General features: G+C 47.8%; 1 protein-coding gene across 1 annotated transcript in view; it reads left to right on the forward strand.

Annotated features, from left to right (window-relative positions):
- Positions 1 to 1,930: 1,930 nt before the first annotated feature.
- Positions 1,931 to 17,307, forward strand: part of PPFIBP1 (PPFIA binding protein 1) — a 100,222-nt gene continuing 84,845 nt past the window's right edge. Inside the window, exon 1 of the mRNA XM_048933486.1 lies at positions 1,931 to 2,084. The gene's annotated coding sequence lies outside the window, so the exon portion shown is untranslated. The remainder of the gene's footprint in view (positions 2,085 to 17,307) is intronic.

Consider the following 17,307-nt stretch of genomic DNA (forward strand, 5'->3'; position numbering starts at 1 on the left):
CAGAGTTGCTGAGAGTGGACAGCACAGCCCTGCCCTGGTCCTTTACATGCTGCTTTGCACCAGCAGTCCTGGGAGCCTAATCCAGCTGAAAAAAATTACACTGTGAAAGAAAACAGTCATTTTTCTACGAGTTAAGATGAACAGAATGGGGAAGCTCCTGGTCACTAAGGCAAATGCAAAGGAGGGGCTGGCAGCAAGGATGTGGCACTGTGGAACACAGCCTAGTGGGATGGGCTGATGGTTGGACTAAACGATCTTAGTAGTCTTTTCCAGCTTTATTGATCCTATGATTCTAGTCCATGATTCTAACATGATGAGGAGATAGAGTGATGATAGGAGCTGGAGGAGCTGACATGCAAACCCAGGTCCTGTGTCGTACAGCACTGTGAATATACCAAACACTCCAAACACTACCTGCAGAAGTCAGTGTAAGACAGTGTTTGATGTGCCTTCAAAATGCCTCCAGCTGCTCTTGAAATACTGGGCTTACCACCACTTACTGATCTGTGTTACGACTGCAAAGAGGGGAAAGATCTTTCCCTCACCTCCTTAGGCAGTGAAAAATGCAGAGAAATGCTCCAATTTGTCATCATGTCCCATGACCCTCACGAGAGGGACGTCTCATGTGTTTTCACAAAGGTATAGAAAATCAGCTTTTCCTTGCAAAGCAGCCTGGGGCAACAAGGACTAAGCTATTCTGGGAGATGAGAGATAAGCAAGCCAGAAAACCTTATCAGAGATTTGCCTCAACTTGCATAGGTATTTTCTGTAACGCAAAGGTATTTTCTCGGACTGATGGCTGTTTGAAAGCTCTGTCCACTCAGTTTCTTTCAGATGAATCTCACTCATGCACTGTCCTAACAAAGCCCTTCTGAGCCAGATGCTGTAAGAAGAATCTTCACTTTCTGAATTAAAGGATTAATAAAAATGAAAAAGGAATTAACAGAAATGAACAGTTGACTCAGAAAGCAAAGACTGCTGAATGTGGGACTCCAGTTGGGACTGAAAGCTGTTTCAGGAGTTAGTTATGATGCAAGTCCAGCTCCAGTCTGCCCTGAGATGGGAAATGGACAGAGAACAGGACAGGGAGCCTTGTGTCTGAAGCCAACAGTAAGATGCAGAGCAGTGCCAGCCTTGATGGATTAAATGGAGACTCAAGAAAATGAGCAAAAAACAATGGCAGAAATGGATGTTATGGGGTTGAAACTTGCAGTTGGTCACCAAAGCGTTGAGATGGAAGAGCTAAAGGACAGCAGGGAAGGAGAGGGATTAGGATTGCACAGCTGCATTTACTCCTTTTCTTGCAGCCTGTTCAGTCAGTGATGTGTGGAGCTCTGTGCCCTATCCACAGATGGGTAACCTGATACAGGAAGGTTTTTGGATCAGCTTCTCCCTGTGCACACTGTGCTTGAACAGCAAGCGGTAGACTCCATGTTTTGCTGAGAACCCAGAATGTTTGCTTTCCACACAGTTTTGAATGGAAAAAAAAAATCACTTTAAGAAGTTACGGTAAGAAGCGAAGCAAACCAAGTCACTTTTTCCACATACTAAAACATCAAACCCAGCGTTCGCACAATCCAGCTCCGGGAGGAGGACACGAGACAAGCAGAATAACGCGGTTCGGGGACAACCGAGCCCCAAGCGCAGCTGGCCGTGCCCAGCCCTTCTCCACAACCAATACCATCCCAAACGCCCATCTGAGCGTTTCGCACCGCGTCAGCGCAGCTCCACGGCCCAACGCTCGGCCGAGGGCCGGCCGCCCAGCCCGCTCCGAGGCGCGAAGGCGGCGGGAGGGACACCGGCACCACCGCCCCCTCCTCCCCTCCCGCCTCCGCCGGCTGAGTGACCGCTGTCGGACCCAATCGGCTTCGGCTCTGCCCGGAGCTGCCGCCCGCCCCGTCGGGGAGGCCCGGCCCCGGGGCGGGGAATGAGGCGAGCGCCCGGCGCGGGGCGGCCCCGCTGGGTCCCGGCCGCCGTGTGCCAGGCGGGGTGCGGGTGGGGCGGGCCGGAGGCCGCCCGGAGTTGGCAGAGGCGGAGACGGAGAAAGGGGCGCCCCGCGAGGGCCCGCCGGGGTTTGGACGCGGGTAAGGGGGCACCGGGCGGGCGGGCGGAGGGGGTCCGGCCCCGCGGGGGGGGGCCTCGCCGCGCACCCTCGCCCCGGGGAGGCGCGGGCCCGCCTGGGGCGGAGGAGCGCGGGTTCCTCCAGCCTGGCTGATCCGGGCCGAGCCCAGCGTACCCCGCTGCATCCGGCGGGAAGGGGACGGCGGGGCAGGCTGTGCGGTGAGCTGGTGGGAGTTACTCTGCGCCCGGCGGGGAGGCGTGCGGGGCTGAGTTCCTCTCTGCGGGGCGCTGCGGCTACAAGTGGTGGGGAACTTCGACCGGGAGTTGTGTCCCGAGCGGGCAAGTGCGTTTCGATGTAAGGCCTGGGGTTCCGGCATCCTGTAATGATTTCTTCTAGGTCTGTTTCTTTTAGGTTTGCCACTGGTACGGGCCGAAATAGCCGTGCTGGCTCACGCCCTGGCTGGGTGCAGCCGTGGTAGTGAAAAGGTGCTTTGTAGCTGTTTCCAGGGGGGAGAAGTGAGCTGTGCTGTTAGTGCTCCGCTTCGGTGCGGCACCACGGGTGTGCGCTCCTGGGCAGGGGCAGCGCGGCTGAAGCTGTGCTTGGGACGCGGGTTCGGCCCGCTCTGCGGCTGTCGGGGGCTCTGCTGTGTCAGCCCAGGCACGACAGCAGAACGTACAAGTGTGGGGTGGATTGAAATGGCAGCACGACTGAGCAGTGTGAGTGCACGTATTCCAAAAATGAAGCAGCAAAAATGGGTCACCCGAAGCGAGACTGTTCTTTGTGCTTCCGTGATGGAGTGTGTCTGACAGCAAGAGGTTCCGGTGTGCAAAACCCAGATTTATTGCTCCTATTAAAGATAGCGGCCATCGCTTCAGATTTACGTTTGTGAAAGACAAAAGTGCTTTATAATTGCCGTAAAAACCCGAGTGCGGATCTCATGGAAGCAGCGTACAAGGGTGGCAGAGGCATCCCACAAACCAGGTGAGCTGAAGTCTGTGTGAGGTCTCAGCTCCAAATGCAGCTGGTGTTTCAGTCTCTTGGATTCCCTGTGTCAGTAGGAAGCAAGGAGCCGCAGCACTGCACAGTTTGGGTGGAAGCCATCCCGGCAGAGTTTTAGTGATAGGGTTTAGCACAATTTCTTAAAAAGCTGTATGATGTAGATCAGCTCCTAGCAGCAGGGGGATCGTTTGGCGAATGGGTGACAGTCACTGCGTGCCACATGCCTTGTGCATTAAGATCGCTGCTGCTGTGCCTGGAGTACAAAGTTGCTGCTGTTCTCCTCCACGAAGGAGTTGCACGTGTTTGCCTGGCAGCAGAGCTGGGCCTCTAGGAGCTGTCTCTCTCTACTGCAGCTCTGCTTATGTTTTGAGGCACGCTGCCTGTGAGCTAGGCAGTGGTAGGTGCTCTGCTGCCACGATAGCCTTCCAAAGTAAGATAATGGCAAGGGCGCCAGACAGAACACACGGGGCCAGATTCAAGTGCTTTCTTGGTGAGTTCTGGGTTTAGCAGTTCATCTGAAGAGCATTTGAGCTGCTCTGTCCTGCGTGTACATATCTTGTGTGGTGGAAAAATTAGTGAGTAACGTTTCTGCTTCCATTCAGGGTGGAGTGCCTTGAGGTCGGGTGTCACACGAGGCAGAAGGCTCTGAGTGTTGTCTTTTCCTGAATGCTCTTTCTGCTGTGGCCTGTGCTGCCTGCTGCAGTTTAAAACACATTGCAGGAAGTGATGTGGTCCTGATGAAAAGGCCTGCAGAGATGTTGTGGGAGACCTTTTTTGCAGCAATTGGTGTTCCTGGAATTACAGACACTCTGGGAGATGGTCTTGTTCTGCTGTGATACTACCATCCTGGTCCCATCAGGACCACTGCTTTCTGCTTACCAGATAGGTCAGGATGGTGTGAAGACATCTGTGTGCTGACATGCAGACCCAGCATTCTGCAGAAGGCTTTGTGTCTTATATTTGCACAAGTGGGGCTTCTGTGGTGTTTTCATCTTTTGCCACATCAAGAAATCAAGGTGGTTTCAGTGAGCAGAAAGTTCTCTCCCTGAAGTAAGAGGACAGAAAGCTTAGTCACTTTCTTAACAGTGAGTGATGGAATCAAAATGTACCTTTGGCTTACTGGGGGCTAGCAAGATAGCACTGCTCAGAACCTGCCTGAGTTCTGCAAACCCAACTGATTTTTGTTGTGCTTCATGTTAGGTCTCTGTAAAGGTGAGGGAGCACCGGGAGGTGCTTGGGTCATGGCTCCGGTGTGATGGTCAAAACATTCCCTTGACTCCTGTGGTGGGGGCTGGAGGGGGGGGGGGGGGGAGGAGGAGAGGGATGTCTGCTAGTTCTTCCTAGGAATAGTTCTTACTAGAGAAAGAAATAGGCCAAATATTTGCCAGGATTTAGGGAGAGAATGGAATATCCTGGAAATTCCTCATGGAACACTTGAGAAAAGCCCCCATTCCACTGCTGAATCTATGGGCGTTTTGGCAAGATCCAAGGTGCCTTGGCTCAGAAATGGCCATGGTGGTTATACCCAAGATGGCTTCTTCCCCTTAGGGTCTGTACCTTTGTTATTTTCTGCCCTCAAAGCAAAACTCCAGTGTTGTTACCTCTTTAAAGCTGTGCAGACGTGTTCTGGCCCATTTTCATATGGCCTCACTACATCCATAGCCTTGAAAAATGCAGTAGTTTTTTTGGAAGGGTCAGGCAGGTTTTGTTGTGTTCACTCCTCTTGTGTAGCATCTGCATACAACCGCACGTTAAGAATAAATAAAAGCACTTAGTACCTTAGTAATAAAACTGCTTAATGCCTTTCTGCACTCAGGCTGAGCAGTGCCCCTGACTCCCCCCCAACTGTAATTGTGAGATCCCATTAGTCATCTCATTAGCAACTGTACTCTTGGGTGCAGTCCAAGAGAGGTAAACTACATTGCCTCGCCTTGTGTTTACTGCTGGTGTCTGTACCCAGGCGGTCACTTAACGTTTATTGAACGTGTACTATAAATTCACACCCTGTCCTGCCCTGTGGTCACTTTGTTTGCGTGCCCAGAGCTGAGCCGGTGTTCTGCAGTGTCTCCTTAGCAGAAATACCGTGTCTTTTTCTCCTTCACCAATCTTTGCATTCGCACCGACTGTTCTGGTTTCAGTAGGATAAGGACATCAGCCTGCCCTGTGTCATGGTAGGAAAACGAAGATTGTTGTTGGAAGGTTCACCGCTGCCATTTAATCACTGCCTCAGGAATTGGTGGGTGTCACTGTTCAGGTAGCTCTTTGGAGGTGGCTGATTTATAAACAGCACTCACTGCAGCCTGTGCTAGGAAAGGCTGCGTGTTCCTTCTGAGAGATCACATCTGCCCAGTTTATGAGAAGTCAGCATTTTGTCCAGAATTCAAGCCTGGTCTTTTTGGGTAGCAGTGTTTCTCTTGCCACAGGGTTGTCTTCCACAGCTGTTGCATCTTTAATTTCATTCAGCTGTTGGTTATGTTAAGTCCTAACGCCTATCTCAGTGGGTTTTTCCTTGCTCTGAAGACTCCAGCAAGGGTGTTCAGTGATGAACATGCTGCGAGGTGCAGGGAAGGATGCATCCATTCTCTCTTTTTCACACATTGATGTATGGTTTGGTCCATCTTGGCCTTTCATTTTTCTGGCACTGTCATTTTTCTGACACTGCTGCCTAGATTGTACTTCACTTCTATGTAAAGGTTGGAAGTTTCTCTTAGTAATTCAGTCATCGCACTGGGTTTGCTGTTGCTTCCCCACAGTTTGTGTTGCCCTTTCTGTGGGCATGTATGATTTCCCAATATCTTTAGCTTCCAGAGTGTTTTGTTCCTCTCTGTCTTCTGTTATTCTTGAAGAAAATGTGGTGTGTTAAATCTTTGTGCTTTTTCCCACTGCTCTGCTTCTATTTCTGTAAGAAGACCAAGATAAACCAATTAAGAAGAGATGATTTCTTCCCTCAGCGGAAACACACTTAGGTACAGAACTTGACATTGGCTGTAGCTATAATCTTCTCCCTGTGCTTCATCTGCCATCTTCATCTGCTGCAGAGGAGGCGGGAAGAGAAGTGGAGGGGCACTGGCTGTGTGATACAGCGTTGCAACCTTTGAATGAATAGTGTATCCCACTGAATGCTATTTGTGAGCAAAGGGTTCTGAGATCAAGCATGCTGACCCTGAAGTTGGTGTAGACTCACATCTTTAAGTAGGGACTTTTTCTTTGATGGTAGTAGAGAGCTCACGCCAGAGAATCGAGCCAACTATTGCAGCATCTGAACTCTAAACTGGAGAATCTTTGCGTTGTCAAAGGCAGCCATCTAAGTACATCTCAGGATGATTTAAAATGTGCTGATTTATGGCAGTGGTTATCAGATTTTCAGAGCTTTCTCATCGCTCCAAATGTGGCAGATTTGGGAGAGCAGCTTTATTTTCTTGCTTTGTAACAGCTGCAGCAATGTAAGAGGAAGTCATGATAACGATACAGACTTACATGCCTTTTCTCAAGGTGATGAATTCTGAAGCGAAACTCTAGGGAGGAAGTATAGCATGCATTTTAAATATGAAGGTAGAATACAGCCCCAAATAGTTCCTAGGACAAATGGTATTGAAGGGAGATGCAACATATGTGAAGTTCAGTTGGTAACAGAAAAATAGCTTTAATGTGGTGAAAAAGAGCAAACTGCCAAACATCCCCCCCCCCCCCCCTCCACGCACACCCCCATTCCTTTCACTGTCAAATTGTTTCTCTGCATGAAGGACAGAATCAGGAGCACATGTGCACTTACTGAATAACAGAGGGATCTGTTTTTTAGTATGAGGAAGGGCGACGCCTTTTATCCCATGACAGCTGTGCATGTGGCTGTCCATGTGCTCCATGAGGTGGGCATGCTCTGTGAACCCAGTTCTCTCTTGGTTACTTGATTGGACATTTGTGACAAGGCTGAGGGGCTATCCAGCACACTGAGAATAGTAAGACATTTCATAGTAAGTTGTGAAATGCAGAAAGAAGGTTCTTAAAAATTATTATGTATTTTTTTTTCCAAGAAGAATCGTTTAGTAAGTAATCAGAACCCACTGTGTTGGCATTCACCTCTTGAAGCAGAGCTCAGCAGATACTTCAAGGCTGGCTTCTCTGGAGCAGAAAGATGCTGCGGAGGATTGCTCCTGTTTGCATTTGGAGAGTCCAAGCCATGGCTCACAGACTGTGTTCTGTTCATTACGGTAGTTTCTGTGGCTTGTGGTTTGCTGCTAGCTGCCTGTTTCCCTGGGCACCCACTGGAGTGCTCCACGCACACCCAGCAGTTGGGCAGATGTTCTCGCTGGATGTGCAGAGTTTACTCGGTGTGCTTTGACTACTGTGTGCCATTGAGCAGCTTTCTGCAAAACAGCTCTTGACTAGAGCAGAATCTGCTTGGAACTTAAGTCATTCAAAGAATCATAGAATGGCTTGGGTTGGAAGGGACCTTGAATACCCTCTAGTTCCAGCCCTTCTGCCAAGAGCAGGGCTGCCAGCTGCTAGATCAAGCGCTGGATCAGGCTGCTCAGGGCCCCGTCCAACCTGGCCTTAAACACCTCCAGGGTGGAGTATCCACATTCTCTCCAGGCAGTCTGTTTAGTTCCTCACCACTCTCTCAACGAAAAACATCCCCTGACATCTAATCTAAATTACCTTTCTTTTAGTTTAAAACCATTCCTCTTATGTTGTCCCTGTCTACCCACACTGCTGGCTCATGGTAAGGGCTACAAGTCCGTAAACGTATCTGGGATTGCTACACCCAGGTGCAACATGGATTCAGAGGACCTAGAATCATCCAGGAATTCTGTGTAGGTGTTTATCCTGACGTCTTGACTTGGTATTTTCTCTCCCAAGTGTAGAAAAGCATTAGCAGAGGTGGATGTGTTGAGCAGCTGAACCCCAGGAAAGGCACAGGGGAGCTGGATACCTCCTGATGGGTTTAGGAGCTAGCCTTGTAGTGCCCCAAGTCCTGCTTCCAGAACAGCATTAGTTGGAGGTTATTTCTTTACTCTTAACTGTGGGAAGTTGGTTTTGCTTCAGAGCAGAGACCTGAAAAGGCTTGTCCATTCACCCTTTTTTTTTTTTTTCCCCTCTCTCTTAACCAAAGCTCATTTGACTTATAACAGCACTTTTAATTTGCTATGTTTCTAAAGGAAACATCAGGGCAAGGTTCAGAATTGCATATTTATGTTTCTTGGCTAAGTGTGGATCTGAAAACCTGTTTTTCTTATTTCAGCAAAGGAGATTTTCTTGTCTTAGGTAGAACATTTTTTTCTGTTTGTGGTTTTTTCCTTTCCAAAAAGAGCATGCAGTGGCTTACACTCATCTGACCTTCTTTTGGGCGTGAAAATTGTTAACAGGTCCTAACCAGAAGTGTCCTCTTGGACTTCTCCTAATTCATTCTGGTGTTCCTCCCACTGTGTAGTCTGGACTGGTGCAACTGTGCCCATGCTGATACAGAAACATGGCTTCAGGAGCATCCTCAGGCTAGGAATTTGGACACCACAGGCATGTGCAAGGAGCAGTAGCAGATCCCTCATGGGTGCAGATGCTTCTGCAGCAGCTTGTTGTGCTGGCTATCCCTCCATTTGCAGCATTGCCTGAGAGCATCCTTTTGGTGGGACAGCTGTGAGGCTTAAAATGCAACACAGAGATAAGAGCATTGTGATTTGTTTTCAGGGTGGTGCTGGTAAACTTCCTGCTACTTGGTGGGAAAGATAATCCTGCAGGTTCAGGCTCCATTGTTGTAACTGGGTCTAAGGTGAATTTAAGAAAAATATTTTGGCTGAAAAGGCTTTTCCTCTCTGTTTTATCCAAAGGGAAAAATCTGTTTCAAGCCTGATATGTCGTTCTCATTATTGAGAGATTCTGAATGGGACCTGAATCCATAATTACTTGCCTGTCCTTATCTGTGTGACACAGTGTTTTCCAGCTTGGTTGCTTGGGTTTTGGAATTGCGTGTCACAACATGCGGTCTTAAATCCACGTATGCAGAAGTGTTTGATGTCAGAATGGCAAACGGCGTTTCCCTTGGGGTTCTTTTGGATATCAATGTCCTTTTGACCTCTAAAGGACAGGGTTTACTCTGCTTACAGCAGGCTCTTAGAGCTACTGTTGGAAAGGAGAGCGAAGTGCAGAAGATGTTGCCAGTATAAAGTCTCACAGCATCTCTAGAGAGCTTTGTGTCAGAACAGAACAACAACAGGCCTTGGAAATTACCTCCTTTTCCATGGGATGGTGGCAGACAAAGCTGCAGGTGTTATTCCTTCTGGACCTGGCTGGCAGGCTGTCCCTCTTCTGCCCACATGTTGCATAGCGGTGAATGTTTGCTACCTTGCACTACTGGCGCAGTGCCTGGAGCTCAGGGCTTCTGTGCTGCTGTCTCCATCAGAAATCCTTCTGAACCTCCTTCAGCTTCCTGCTCTCAGTCCTCGTGGGAAGCTCCTTCTTCTTTCCCTGCTCTTCCAAGGAATTTTTACAAACAAATCAATAGCTGTCTAGTTATGACAGAAAGAAGGTGGCAGTAATGTCTCCATGGCTACCTAAAAAGTACTTGCAAAATGCAAATGGAAGAGAGTGCCCTCCAATTATCTCTTATGTTCCTTGCATGCAGACTGAAAATCGTTTGCATTAGTTAAGTCATTGTTGCACGCTTGTCCAGCATTTGATTACTGCAATAAATTGCTGTTCTTTTAACCTTGCGAGGCTGAAAAACAAGCTGTTTTAAATAGAAAACTAACTGACCTGAACTCCTGGTAGATGAGCTGATTGTAAGTGCTCCAGCTTAATCCAGTTTTTACTCCTCCTTTCGTGTTCCGTGTAGCATCTGAAAAGAGACAGCTTGTGGCAAATTAGCTAGGGTAAGGCTACAAAAAGATTGAATTATTCCTGTTTGAACAGCTCCCAGCATGCGAGCACTTGCTGGCTGATTTGTACATAATCTGTATCTTGGGTGAGCTTGCCAGAGCTGCCGCGATTGAGGGGAAAGTAAATAATTTCCAACTGGAAACCTTGTCTTTGATGTAATGATAATTTATGCATTCATTGGTGAAAATACCACCGAGATACGGTGAGCGGGAGTCGCAGTGAACATTTGTTCATGTTCTGGCAACAAATGCCTGGGCCCATTTTGTTTGGTGAAGAAAAAGCAAGTGACGTCCCTGTCCTGCGCTGTCCTGGAAAGTCACTTTGCTCCCAGTGAAATACAGCACTGGTAGGAAAAAGCAGCTGTCAAAGTATATGTGAGGTCGCACTGTGCGTGCTGTTGTTCTGCATGCTGCTCTGCTCCAACTTCAGGGCATGGCACAAAAATAACAGGCTGCAGAGCTGGGTCTGCCGTGGTTAGGCAGGGCTAATTGTACTGTCAGGCATCTGTAAGTGCAGAAGAAGTTGGAACAAGATAATGTTTCTGTAGGGACTTGCCTCGATACGCTGATTTATTGCAGTACCTCTTTGGGAGGGGAGGGACTGGACAGGGAGGGAAGTTGCAGCGTGTGGCAATAGCTGTGGATTGGATACCCGCTTGTTTGGGACGGTGCTTCCAGCTGAACTGCTGCTGCTAAACTGGAATTTGACCGTGATATTGTAGTTAATTCCTCTTCGTACAAAATGTACTATGCCATTTTTTATGGCTGTGGGGATTCAGGCCTGGCCTCATTGTTGCATGCAGTGGAGTCCTGCCATGCCTTACCCTGAAAAGTGAGGAAGTGTCCTATACCCTTGTAACACCTGGTACTGTCAGGGGACTGAGACTGAAGCAGTCGCTCAGACTAATGCTTGATTAAAAACAGCAAAGGAGGCCCTTCCACTTTTGTACTGGACATGCTTACCCTGTTGGCTGCCTTTCTCTCTCCCTTGCATGCTAACAACACTGTGCCAGTGTCCCTGGCCCTATTTGCTGCTCTTGAAATCAAGGAGAGGATCCTGCTCTGGTCAGCTCAGAGTTCTTCCTTTAACCCTTCCTGTCTAGCTTGCATGATAGGGCCCTGAGGCAAGGGCTTCGTCTCTCATCTGTGCAGGTTCCTGCCTGCATCTCGCCTGTGTTTACACAGAAATGTGAGGGCAGCCAGAGGTTCTGCGGAACCTGATAGAAGCCATACGTGAGATTAATCCCAATGAAATTATGTTACGCCTTCTACAGTAAGCAGGAGATTCAACACGTTGCATAGCTTTAAGACTATGAAGTATGTGAAGCCAATCCTCCTCCAACAGTTGGCTGTGCCTGTTCAACTTCACGAAGCTCTGAGACGAGCCAGAGCTCCGAGTTCACTGTGTGGGTGTTTGCAAGAAGCAAAGCTCCTTGGATGGGTTTAGGAGGAGGACTGTGGGTGCTGGGAGGTGGAGTGGTGTCTGAGATATGAAGTAAGGTAGCAAAACGTAGCACAGACCTGCTCAGCATGAGGTTGTGGTTGTGGGCTCGTGTGCTCCTCCCTGCAGCACGGGGAGAGGCCAGGTTGCATGCCGCAGGCCATCCTGGAGCTGGTTAGCCTGCCTGGTGGGAGCTTGCTTATCATCTGGATGGGTGTGCTTTATCCTTGTGCTTGACAGTGGCCGAGCTGGCAGCAAAGACCTGGCGCAAGAAGAGAGGTGTGCTGCTGAGGGAGCTTTCTGGGGCTGCCTGTGGTCCTGAGCCTGTTGGCCAGCAGTTGGGTAAAGGTGTGGAGGAGCATCCAGCAGGAAGGACAGCCTCAGCGGCCAGCAGGATTTCCCCTGGATGGGATCCAGGTCACCCTGCACTGCCACAGTATGGTTTCGAACTGCACATCAGCAGGAGAGCAGGACAGTCTGGTGGAGGGAAACAAGCATGCAGCCTGTCTGTGAGGCTGTGCAGGCTGAGGGCAGCTGTGATCCCACACCCATAGTTGAGAAAAGGAGCAATTCTGTGTTGCACAGTGGGAATCACATGTTGGCTTTTCAAGCATGCTTCTTAGGAATAAAGGACAGAGGAAATGCTGCTGAAGGCGAGGAAGGAACGTGCCAACTCTGTCCCATGTACCGGCGGGGTCCCTCCTCCCTTTCACTGCTTGCTCAGCATATGAGCGTGTTAACTACTTGTGGTGCATTTCCAGAGAGGAGGCTGCCTCTCAGGGCTTCCTTCCTATTGTAACTCATGTATGAGGTGGATGCAGATGCTGCGCTGCAGGCAGTGATTCATGTCCATCTGTGTGCATACAGAGGGAGAGGTGTTATTTTGGCTTCTACAATGACAACTTCCTAAAAATAGTCTGAAGCCATGGACTTGGCAGCAAAAGGAGTTGTCCCCAAAGTTTTGCTTGATGCATCTTTCTGATGGCGTGCTGTGCAGAGCCCTTGCCATGTACAAGTGCTGAGTGAAAGCAGTGTGTTTTTGAGGAGGCAGAGCTGGGGCTGTCACGCTTGGCATTGCTGTCATAAGGTTAGTAAGGCAAGAGGGGCTGGGACCTCTGGTGGCCAAGGGCTGGCTTCATTTTCAGACAACAGAGTAAGGCTGATAACTATTAGCTTGCCTTCACAAGGCTGTGCTGGCTGCAGCTTAGCTGGATTGTGTGAGCTTGTACCCAGGGACAAGCAGGCTTGAAGACAGAATCAACTGTGACTTCGAGCAGAGGGGGAGTGGCTCTCAGCTGTGCTCTTGTGGTTGTGTTCTGTTCATTGACTGTGTGGCTGGGAATAGTAAACAGTAGTGTTGGATTTCTGGACAGGCTTTTGAACAAGAGCTTGCCTTCGAACACTCTGTAAACCACCTACTGTAGTTCAGAGTGCTGGTCTGTTGTTTTGCAAATTCAATTGTTGAAGAGCTCTTAGGAAATTAAAAGATGCCATGTGTTAGTTCAATTTCCTGCATAAGACACAAGCTTAGATATTGGAAAGAAGCACTGGAGATGCTTAATCTGAGTAGAAGTACAGTTTCCTTGTGTATGTATGTGCAATGCTCAAAGGCTTCCAATGGCATAGTGAGCAGGGAGAATGCATAAAAATGCACACCAGAACACAATCCTATAAAACTGGTCTGTTTTAAAGAAATAGCCTTGTTAGTGGGGAGCTGAATTATGGAAAACAGTCAAAAGAAGAATGGAGAAAAATATTTTTGGGGGGTGACATTACTTTTCATCATCTTTTAAATGAGATTAAAGCCATATTGCTTGTGAGCCATCAAGATTCAGTAGTGATTTTGTCAGCATAAAGACCATTATTTGGGCTTCCTGCCTGGGTTCAGAGTTGAGGGATCCTGATTTAGGACATAATGCCTGCTTGCCTTAGGCAAGTGTAACTGTATATATTCATAATTAAAAGGGCTTAGTTGCTTTCTGAATTTGTCCACAGGATATGCGGTTGTTGTTCCTTCCCACCTGTGCCCATTTTTGGGAGAACACTGGGGCAAGCTTGCAGGACTTAAGGATACCCCAGTGCTGCCTGCCCCTTTGGTGTCCCTGGAATGCTCTTAGTTGAGCTGTTGCCTCCGTCTCCTTCTAACACAAATTAAAAGAGCCATATTCCAATTAGAGATGCAGATGGGAGGTCAAGCTAGGGGCACCGCTTCAGTTAAATTTTTCAATGTATACAAGCTCTCTGCTAATTAGTCTGTTTATCTAAGTCCTGCAGCAGTTTTGTGCATTTGTTGTGCCGTTTTCTTCCTCAAAGTCTGTCTCGTTTCAGAAGTGGCTGCCTATCAATAATACATCAAGTGGTGCTCCTCAGGCTGTGTGTATTATAAAATGTATTGTGGGTATAGCTGCTTGTATTGCTTCCAAACGCTTTTTATAGCAAGGGCATGACAATATGGTGTGGTTAATCATGAATTGAATTCACCAGAGAGTAATACCACTGTTAAATATACCCAGCGTGAGTGAAGCTGGGAGCAGGGGTGGTGTGTGTACATTATCTAGTTAGCGCTAGCTTAGCCCTGTGCTGTGGAAGAGCTTTCCTGTCGCTTGTCCCTGCCCCAGGCTTTGTTCTGCATTTGTCCTGTGGGAAGCTGTTACTCAGTTCCCTTATGGATGAATGTTTGGGTGAGCACCTTTCCAGGACTTTTCTGTACACTGCCCACAAGTGAGACCCTGCTCTGCGTGCCCCCCTGCTGATGTGAGCCCCTTTGGGTTCAGCACTCTGCTCACACAGTGAGGGTGGCACAAGCAGTTCCAATGGGTGACCTCATTTTGCCAAGCTTAATGTTACGGGTCACAGGAAGTACCACTATGTTGCTTGGTTCTTCCTTGTTGTTTAAAAGGAGCTCTTGGGAATAAAGGCTCTTTTTGCTTTATTTCTTTGTTTTCTGTCTGCTAACAATCTTGGCTGCTTGTTTTCTATCTTCCCCCTCCTTAAAAAGACCAGGAAAACAATGGCTTCTTTTTTTCCTGAAATGAGTTTGCTTCAGTGTCTGTTGAACTAATAAATCTCCTTTTGCTTTTTTCCTGGATTAAAAATACCCTTAGTTGGAGGGAAACAATAAATTTAAAGTAAAGAAAATTATAGCTTGACCTTTCTTCGTTAGGAAAAGACTGATGTAATGAAATGGCTACCGGGAGGACCAGTGAGATAAACTGTATGGGCTTGAGGCCTTTTATTTGTCACTTCCCTGGCTCTGCTATCCAAAAAGCCCCGTGCTGAGCCAAAATCAGTTCCCTGTGGCTGCAGCCATAATGCTACATGGAGCTCTAAGCTTGTTTGCATGGCCTCTCATCCAACCATCATCCCTGTTGTGTGTATGCTGAGTGATGCAGGACAGCTGGCAAGGGGTTGTGACAGAGCTCCCTGCTCCTGCACCTGACCCTGAGCAGTTCTACCCCATAGGTGCCAGCTGTGCACATCTGGAGCTCAGCCTGCTCTTGTCCAATTTCCTCCCCTCCAGATAAGTGGGAACAGGAGTGAAGAGGGATGGATCCCAGCCTGGGCCTTCACGAGGCTCTGGGGGGTGGTCATGCAGCCCTTTTGCTTCTTTGGCCATCCCACTGGCCTGCTGGCCCTCCTCTGCCCCACCCTGCCCCTTCAAATAATTTCAGGGATAATTATAGCTGCTCAGGAAAGCAAACAGCTCTGGCCGTTGGATCAATGGTTACCTTGTGTGTCGGGATCATCTTCCCTTGGAGTTCACAGCTAGACTGTGTTTTCACAACTCCTTCTGTAAAAAAAAAAAAAAGTCTGTCTGACATGAAAGAACCTAATGAAACATTGAAAATTGGTTTAGCCCTACAAGCACCCTCTCGTGTGCTCTGATGATATGCAAGTATTACAGTCAAAATTCTGGGGCTAACTCAGTGTTGGCTCAAGCAAATGGGTGTTTGTTCCATTAAGTCAGTGCTACAACCCTGTCAAAATTCCCCTCCAGTCAAAACTGTCTCCTTTATATTTAGACAAAGAAAATGCTTGCTGTTAGCAGACCACAGTGATCTGTTCTCTCTCCCTTTTTTGACTTTGCTGCACCTCATTTAGGCCTCAAATGAGGTGTTACCTTGTTTCAGCTCTTTGTGTTGTATGATTGCCACAGAGGAAATCTCGGATGAAATCCTCAACCTGCAGCAAATCCGATGGAGCACGTCGGTAAAGTGCCCTGCTTAAGCAGGGAGCTGGGGAGACTCAGAGTGGCTCACAGACCCTATAATAAGACTGAGGTTGGGTTTGGCAAAGCTTAGCCTTCAAAAGCATTTCTTGTGCCTTCGTGTATTTTTCTTTCTGTACTAACAAAGCTTATTTTTAACTGTATCACAGACCTTGCATGGAAGTTCTAAGATTACCTGTGCATTTATTAGCGCTGACTTCACAGTGTGGGATTTGCATAGGCTTAACAACCCTGCAATGTACTATTTTAATTAAAAGTGGTAGGACCCTTGGATAGGAAATCAAATGCTGAGTTGTTAATACGGCGCAGTTAAGTTTCTCTGTGCCTAGCTAGTAATAATACAAAACTCACTGCGCCGTGGAAAGGCTGTTTGGAAACCTGGAAGCATAGAAGTGTGTAATGGGATTTTTGCAAATGCTGTCTGAATTGTCCTACTATTAACAGTTTTCTTCTCCCTTTTATGTCAAATAGCACTATTTTTTGCGGGTAGGAGTTTGGAACTATAGTCTATTCCTTTGCTTGGGCTGAATTGGTTTTAAGCAGGTAGAGCAAAGAGGTTTGCATGTAATGAGGCGCTGAAAGCCAGCAACAGGGTTTCCCTTCTTGGTGAGAGCAGACACGACATCTGAGGGCTCAGCAAGGACAAGGGCTCAGCCACGAGCTAAACAGTCCATCATGGGTACTTTACGGAAGGCTGGATGCCAATCTGTACCTCTATTTTAGCCTGTCTGCTAGGGAGTGGTAGCCACTGTAGGACAGTGATTATTTCTGTAGTGACCTTTCTGGTACCCAGAACATCTAGTGTCTAATAAAAAGCTGAAAAAGCTACTTTGAGACTGGCCGTTAAAGTGTGGGTTGCATGCACAGGACCACAGTGTTAGTGTAGAGAAGGAGTTCTTTATGTAGGCTGTCTTTCCTTGCTTTATTTAAGGAAGAAATCACAGAATTATAGAATGTCCCAAGTTGGAAGGAGCCCACAAGGATCATTGAGACCAACTCCAGGCTTCACACAAAAACCACCATAAATCAGATCATAAGACTGAGGGCGTTGTCCAGACAACCACAGGGGAGCCTATGCCAGTGTCTGACCACCCTCTCAGGGAAGATCCTTATATCCAACCAAACTTCCCCTGTCACAGCTTCATGCCATTAAGTTTGTGGATTTCTTTTGGCAAGAAACGCCAGGCGAATTTAGGTATGTAGAGTCTCCTCAATTACTCTTCTTTTCCACTCCAACTGCCTTGAAACATTGTGTTTCCATGATACCTTCTTTTCTAGCAACCCAATGTATCTGGCTTCGTAAAGAACGTCTGAAAGAAATTTTGGGAAAGGAGGGCCATGGAATAAACAGCAAATAACTGTTGTTATTTGCTGTTAAGGGGAAAAAGAAGAGTGTAGAAAGGGGAAGAGTGATTGCTATTCTGCAAATTAGACTACACGAGAAATTCTTTATAAAAATTATAGTAAGTGCCCTCATGAGTAACAATCAGTGATGCAGGGGGGAAGGGAAGTGCTTTGTAGGGGCTGCATTACCGTCAAGTACGTAATAATTGCAGTAGTTTAATGAGCCTGATAGGAGCTGCAGTGAGCTGTCTGGCTAATTTCAGCTTGCTGTAGGTGATCTCAGCCTGTGGATCCCCATCTTACGTGAAGAAATGGGAAGAGGATGCATTTTAAAAGGTGGTATTGCATGTTGGTGACTAACCAA

The sequence above is a fragment of the Lagopus muta genome, chromosome 1 (assembly GCF_023343835.1).
Source record: "Lagopus muta isolate bLagMut1 chromosome 1, bLagMut1 primary, whole genome shotgun sequence".
Lineage (NCBI taxonomy): Eukaryota > Metazoa > Chordata > Aves > Galliformes > Phasianidae > Lagopus > Lagopus muta.